We start from the raw sequence: 7,713 nt of genomic DNA on the forward strand, positions 1-7,713 counted from the left end.
AACAGTGCGGTGTTTTCTGGCGTCAGCTCCAGTCGCTTGTGCGGTGAGCCTGTGCCTCCGGGCGTGCTTCCTGAGGCCATTCAGCTGGCCCGCAGTCTCTGCCCTCACACAGCACCCGTCTAAGATCACAGAACCAGCCCCTGAAGGTGCTCACGACTTCAAATGGCAGGAGCCCAGAAGCAAGCACAGGAGCAGACAGAGCTGAAGCTCAAGGAGGGTTGGAATAGTCGGGCTGGGTGGGGGTGCGGGGGAGTTAGCAAGGTTTGCAGAGAACACTTTGAGGGAGCTATGCCTTGAGCTCATGAATAGAAGTATTAGAAGTTATGGTCCACAAAAAGGGGTAGAGAGTATGTTCTAGTTTGCCTGGGTAGGGTCATACGGGAAGTTAAGGAGGAAGGAGCAATGGGCTCTGGGAGATGGAAGGGAAATGAAACCATTAGATAAGCAGGCCGGCTAAAATTCCCTCAGGAAAAAAAATGTGATTGCAATCGGTCTGAAACAGCAAAGACTTTTAGGTAAGACACTAAAACAGAAGCAGGATCCGGGCTCACTTCAACAAACATTCATTGTGCGTTTGCAGAGCACAGGGCTAGGTGGAGGACGAAGGGGGGTGGGAAGCGGTCCTGCCCTGAGTCAGAGACAGCTGTACATGGATTGCTTCAATATGCTGGGCTTCGTGCTGGGCCAGAGGTGTGCCCAGGGGGCCGTGGAAACACAGAGGTATAGGACCCAGTTTGACCTTGAGACAGGGGAGGAGGGAACAGTGAGGGGGAGCACAGGTGAATGTTAGAGGCAGAAGACTGATTCCCATCAGGAGGTCTGTGTGTGGTGGGGAGCGGCGAGGGGGCAGGGAAGGTTCTTACAGGTAGAGGGACCAGTTCGAAGACAGGCCATGAGGACACACGAAACCACATGATATTTGCTCATGTTGCTTTTGCTATGTTTGAGCCACTGGATCCTCAAGTCTGAGTGGAGCTGGGTGGGTGATGGGGGGACACAACGGGGACCAGGGCAGGAGCCGTGTTTCCATCATGGGAACTTATCCTGTGGGTACTGAGAGCCTGTGGGGGGCTTGCAGGCGACACTAGCATGGGGGACTTTAGAACAATCGTTCTGGCAGTAGTGAGAGGAAGGAGAGGAGGAGGGCGATGCTCTCGGCGTTCAGAGACTGCTTAGGTGAGGGGCTCTGTGGACTTGGCCAGGGCACAGCAGGGAGAAAGGAAAGGACCGATGGCTCTAGAAGCATTGTTCATTCCCAATTCTGAGGGTGCTGGAATTGTTAGGACACGGAGGAATAGGGAGAGGAAGGAGTCAGGGGGGACAGTGAGATTTCTGGCTTTGACGACTGAGTTCATGGCGCTGCCTCTGACTTCCCTCAGGTGTGGCCGGCTGAGGCGAGGGGCCTCGGTGGCATCCATTCTCCGAGACGACCGGAAATGAATGTCTTTCCTTCCACCCACTAGCAGCTGGATTGTCAGAGGCCTGGCAGCTTAGCTCTCCTGGCTCCCTCCACCGCTGGGAGGCCAGGGATGCCGGCAGGCAGGTGAGTGTCTCTCAGGCTCTTCTTCCTCGTCTGCAGGTGATGGAAGTGACGCCAGGCCTGGCCAGCACTGTGAGGGCCACTCTGGAGAGAGAGGCCAAGCACCCTGGAGGGCTGGGCTCCTAGTGGGTGGCATGGTTCCTGCCACGGCTCCCTGTCCTTCTCTCTGCTCAGCCTTTTGTCCAGAGCGTGGGGCCATGGGGGGCTCTCGCTGTGAACGCGAATAGAGCAGACGCTCTGAACCAGCAGAGACGACTCAGCATTTCTGAGGGTTTGTCTGTGTGTTTAACTTTGAGTCAACATTATTCTAACACCTTTTAGTTCACTTAACATTTACCGTGGATAGTAGGTGGTACAGGGGCGCGGAGCCGGGAGGGGCCTTCGTGCCAGCAGGATCCCCTCCTGCAGCTCTAGGAAAGCCACGAGGAGATTTTGTTCCCCTCCTGGCAACTTTTTTTTTTTATTACAGTTGAGAAATTTAAGCAGATTTAGATGTTTTCTATTAAAAAAACGAAAAGAATAAGAAGGCCACAGTGGAATCTCCAACGGAGACACTGGTTGTGTTTCTCTATATGTGAAAGTCAGAAAGAAGCTAAGAAAAGGATGTCTTCCCCCCCTCCTCAGCCCACCCCCCCCCCTTGCTATAAGCCACCAAGGCTCGGGGCTCACAGATGGGGAAAAAAACAGATACATTAGAGAAAAGTTCCTTAAAGTGCCCTGTGACTAACACTGTTTCCTACTGGTGACCGTAAAGAGCCAGAGCCCACTTGAGCCAGCCTTGGTTCTTCCAGAAGAGTCAGAAGGTTTCACATGAATTTTTTAACGTTGGAAAAACCAGTCAGGAGAAAAAAAACATGAGTTCTTCCTCCCTCCCCCTTTAATATCGTTTTCAGTAGCACAATGCATTTAAAGTAAGGCATAGTTTCCTCAGAGTAATATGGCTTCAGGACATGATTTAGATGGAAAATTTAAGTAAGATTAATGCAATTTATTATCCAACAGGATATCCCTACAAGCCACACTATTTGGCTGAATTTTAGATTCCCAATCTAATATTTCAGATGAGATTTCCAGATGGGTGTCTTATTCCTCTATTAGTTTAGTCAGGGTGATATAGAGTTTGTAAAACAGGAGAGGTTAAACTAGTTTTAACACTTGATTAATCATTGAAATTACTTTGTTACTGTTTGAATTCATTGACTTTTGTTTATTAAGTAACTCCCTAAAACCCAAAGCCAGCACAAACTAGAGGCACATTTCCAACTTTGCTAATTTATTTGATGACTTCTTCAAAGGAAAAAAAAATTTAAAGTAGTAAATTTATGGTTACATTGAAAGGTTGCTCAATGCTTGCCCCTTGCCTTGAGAGAAAGTGTGCGCTTGTAAGACTGAGGGCAACACACACACACACACACACACACACACTGAACCCATACCCATATTCTAATTTCCTGGAACATTTCTGGACAGATAAATCTTTGAAAAGAAATTAGATGAATAATTATCAGAGCTTTTGCTACTTCCATCAAGAAACAGATGGATAGCACAGAAACTGTCCAAGGTGACAAACCACATATACATTCTAGCATTTTATAAAGCACTGGCAAGTCTATCAAGGGAGGTGAATTCCAGCACCCAGTGAGGCTCCCTGAATGGAGGGATGCGCTTTGGGGAAAGCACCGTAGACAACTAAGCATGCTCGTGCTCCTGGCAGGACTCCGCTCTTAGCGTGCAGTGAAGGGGAGGGGCTAATTCAGAAAGTGGACAAAGCTCCAAACCAGAACTTCTTTTCGGGATATGAAAATTTCCTGAAGTCTGCGTTTGGTAAATTGATTACAATCTCTTTTCAGAGACCTATCAGGAGCAAACGAGTGAGTTGCAGACATAAATTTGAATTCCAGAGTCTCCAACTAACCCAACTCATAAATGAATTCCTAAATGCTGACTGAGCCAGAAGACCCAGCTTTGGAAAACCACTTGGCAGGAATCATTAGTTTCAAAATGAGATGAACTGCTCTATTTAGCCCTCATTCAAAACTTTACAGAAATGCCAGATTTCCATAAACACAGGTTTCCTTGAATTTCCAGGGCTTTGATTAACTGGTAGATGAGGGTGTCTCACAAATACAGATTTGTATGCAATATTCAGCTTGGACGAGACTGGGACTTGGAAACCAACACAAAGTGTTCCCTCTCCTCCCTAAGATGTTAACTCTTCCCTTGTTTTTCAGAAAGTGCTTTTTGTTACGTGAAGTTTGGAGAATTAAAAATTAGTCTATGGTTTAAAAACATGGCTATAGATCATATTCTTGTCATTTATGTCATCGTTTCTTAAGCTTTTCATGACTGATTGACAGCCCGCTGATTTATAGTGTGTCTTTAATGCCCCAAAGGAATGAGAGAATTAAAAAATACACTTCTGTCTCTGCTGAAAAAGGTCATAAAGTTGTGGCTTTCTACTAAGTAAAGAGATTGCTTGCAAAGAGATTTTTTTTTGTTTTAATATGTTTTCATTTTTCCTTTTATGGCCGTTTTTCTGCATTGCTACTGGCACATTAGGCAAGGGACCCAAATTGGTGTAACACAGATCCACAGAGTTCAACTTTTTGATGGTGGCCTGCCGCCACCTCCGCCTTTTTTTTTTTTTTTTTTTTTGGCTTCCATAGTCAAGTCAATAAAAACAAAATAAATTTGGAGGGTAAATAGCCAATTTTCTGTATTCTGAAAAGCTTTTTCCTTTCAAGGGAGTGAGTTTGGAGCCCAGGATGGATTTGAGTTAAGACATGGATTCCATCGCCTCTGTGGGTTTGTCCCATATTTCTTTCAATGCCTGTGGATTGTCCGTAGGATTTTAGACATCAGAGATGATGCAAAAAGAAGTACTAGTTAAGCTAGTTAGGCTACCACAACCAGCTAGGATTTTTTGTCTCCAAAGAGCAGGGTTATAAAGGCTAGATTTAGGCTTACCGTATAATAGGGTAAAAACACCACAGTTGCCAACAACGTTGGCTTCACTTTTAACCTATTTCTGGGTAGTAGAAACTCAGATGCTTGTCCCAATGGATTGATTCTTACAGGTGGTTCTCCAGAAGTTCAGCTGCTAGTTATAAAGGAGGGACCTAGAAGTCATCCTTCGGCAGGGTCTCCTCTCAGTGAGGTTGTGTTCTGGGCTGTAGGGGAGCACAAATGTCCCCAAAGTCAGAATGACATGGATCCAGCCCAGGATTGACAGAACCGTAGTCTCTGTAGTGGTTTTTCCAAGCAGGACAGTTTCAAGACTTTCATCAGAGATTTGTCATGATAATTCCACTCGCTCAGGGTCTGACTGAGGCTTTGCCTGTAGTTCCTGGTAAGCAGACAAGATATAGCACATCCTATAGATGGATACCTGTTATCTTCTGAGTCCTGCCCCCATCCTCCTCTTCCTCACCATATCATCACCACCACCACCACCACCACCACCATTATCACCATGATTTCCTGCCCTTAGGGACCCGCTTAGGTTACTGAAGGCAAAACATGATTTGGCTGATTTCACTAGTTTCTTCTTCTTCTTTTCCTTCTCCTTTTTTTTTCTTTCCCTTTTCCCTCTCTTTCAAGAACCCAAACCAAGAATATAAGAGTTCAAGAACAGTCCCTACTGAAGCCCACACAAACATCTGCGTGCCGGGGTTCGGCCGTGGTGGGAGAGGCGGATGCCAAGCTAATTGACAAGTAGCCTGGATCTGCTACCTCGGGGGACTTCGGGGCTTGGTCCTTGAGCCTCCTGCTCAATAATGCAAGGGTTCCGAGACGTTCCCTTCCTTCATCTGACAGAATGAGATGCCCTCGAACTGAGGGTTTTGCGAAAGAACAGAAAAAGTACGAGGACACTGTGTGGAGAGGGGAAGAGGACAGAGAATGATAAGAAGACAGTGAAATTCAGTCAATGGTAAGTCTGCATTTCCATCTCCCATTAGGGCAAGATTCATGTAATCACAGGAACGAGAGGCTCTGCCACAGAGATCTTGGGTCCTGTGTAGTGTGTTCCTGCGAAGGGGTGAATTGGGGTGAATTGCTACATGGACGCACTTTTTTGTGACTTGATTGTTTTTCTTTGTAGTCCAGGATGCCTATACCATTCGATCCCTTCCTTTCTGTTAGAGTGCTTTGTCAGCTGCTGCCTGCCAGCTACTCAAGGATGGCCATCTGCCGCCATCCCTGCTCTAGGGACCGGTTTACGAAGGTATCACGTTCCTGCCCTGCAGGGAAAGCTTAGTGGTTCTCCTCTACCTTCATTCATTCATTGAAAATTCTTTTGTTGTTTCTGCTACAAGATTTCTGTGCTCTAGGCACTGTACTAGGCACCGGGAATCCATGGAATTTCAATCTGCAGAGGAGACCGACATTCATCAAGTCATCCTAAAGACATATTGCAAATGAGGCAAATTCTATGAAGGTAAAGCCCGTGGCACAGCACATCACCATGCATCTAGCCTGCTCAGGAAGGTCTGGGATGTGACCATGGAGCTGAGTGTGGAGTTTGGGCAGGAATTAACTAGCTTCAGAGGAGAGCATAGAAGGTTCTGGTTAGAGAATCAGCTTGTGCAAAAGCCTGTGCTTCTCAGCCAAAACCATACTGTGGTCTGTGTGTGGAGGTGCAATGAGGGTGGCCAGGTTCCTTTTCATCAGCTCTGAGTTGAAATTTGTCACCTGTATCTTGGAATCAGTTCTGCCACCTGTGCTCCAAGTCTCCTGTGACTTCTTGGAGCCCTTTATGTTCTGGATCGAATCTGTCAGTATGCTCCATTCTAAAAGAAAATCAGTAGAAGGCATAGGGTAGAGACACACAAAAAGCTAGCAAGCACATCTTTGTCTTTTTTTTTTTTTTTTTTTGAGTCATGGGAGAATAAATCTCTTCCTTCCTTCAGACAAGGAACGTGCACCATCACCACCGCTACCAGCCTTCCCGGCTATCATTTCCAACCTGATCAATGTGGAACATTTAGTTGAGTTTGTTTTGGGAGGATTTCCACTTTAAACGAGAACGGCCTCTTTAAGAAGTGACAACTTTCTCCACTACAGAGCCAAAAAGGTTCCATCTTCTTTTTTTTAAAGATTTTATTTATTTATTTGACAGAGACAGCCAGCGAGAGAGGGAACACAGCAGGGGGAGCGGGAGAGGAAGAAGCAGGCTCATAGCGGAGGAGCCCTATGTGGGGCTCGATCCCATAACGCCAGGATCACGCCCTGAGCCGAAGGCAGACGCTTTAATGACTGCGCTACCCAGGCGCCCCAAAAGGTTCCATCTTCTTTGTTTCCATTCTTGGACTTTCAGATTTGACTTATTTTATTGTATATTTCATGATAGCTTCAGTTCTTCTCAAGTTTGGATTCTCCAGCCCAGAGCACATCTCATGCAGCCTTCAGGAACATTTCTTCCACTTGGATCCATTGCCTTGAACCCCTTTGTCCCTGGAGGCAATTCTGAAAATAGCACCCTACCTGGTCCATCTCCAGTGAGATCTGGACACCCGTCTCTCGCTATAATGGCCCTCAAATCACTATGTTATGAAAAGCAGCTGTTTTGTCAACTATTCTTAATGAGTTTATTTGTTGTTGTTCTGGTTTTAAAAACAGCACATGCAGGGTTTAGAAAATTGAAAATATGGAGGTAAGAAACGTAAATATGAACGAAATCCATACATGGAGAAATGACCAGTATAAATATTTTTGTGTGTTTTCCTCTAATGTATAAATATATATTGTATATTCATATACATAGACATAATACCTATTTTTATCCTGTATTTTTCCTTTCACATGTGTCATAAGCATTTCCCATGTTAGTAAAATTGTTGGTAAATATTATTTTTAATGGTTACTAATATTATTCCAGTTTACCTAATGTGTCTGGATTCATTTGTCATTTTGGGTACAATAAATGTTTTTGTGTTAAAATCCATGTGTTGGTTTTGATTGATTTCCTTAAGATAGAATTCAAGAAGAGGAATTATTTACTTGTTCCTTTATTCATCATTTATTGCTTTCTTCTTTTATATTAATGTTCTCAGTTCTGTAATTCAAAAAAACATATACATATATGTAATCCCTGTCTCCAAGGAGATTCAGCCTTGTGCTAGAATGAAAGACAGGAACATCTTAAAGGGCTTGATACAGATTTTCAAGTTGCT

The 7,713-nt window shown here is 45.0% G+C and overlaps 1 long non-coding RNA gene across 2 annotated transcripts in view; it reads left to right on the top strand.

The window, feature by feature from the left end:
- LOC113268716 (uncharacterized) overlaps positions 1 to 7,480 on the top strand; it is a 54,037-nt gene extending 46,557 nt beyond the window's left edge. Inside the window, exons 6-10 of one of the 2 annotated variants that reach the window (XR_008960518.1) lie at positions 1,380 to 1,543; positions 5,141 to 5,471; positions 5,643 to 5,765; positions 5,857 to 5,978; positions 6,660 to 7,480. This is a non-coding gene — a long non-coding RNA (uncharacterized LOC113268716). Of the gene's footprint in view, positions 1 to 1,379; positions 1,544 to 5,140 lie in introns of both variants that reach the window. The other variant, XR_008960519.1, reaches the window with a different exon arrangement.
- The last annotated feature ends 233 nt before the right edge of the window (positions 7,481 to 7,713 follow it).

The sequence above is a fragment of the Ursus arctos genome, unplaced genomic scaffold (assembly GCF_023065955.2).
Source record: "Ursus arctos isolate Adak ecotype North America unplaced genomic scaffold, UrsArc2.0 scaffold_2, whole genome shotgun sequence".
Classification (NCBI taxonomy): domain Eukaryota; kingdom Metazoa; phylum Chordata; class Mammalia; order Carnivora; family Ursidae; genus Ursus; species Ursus arctos.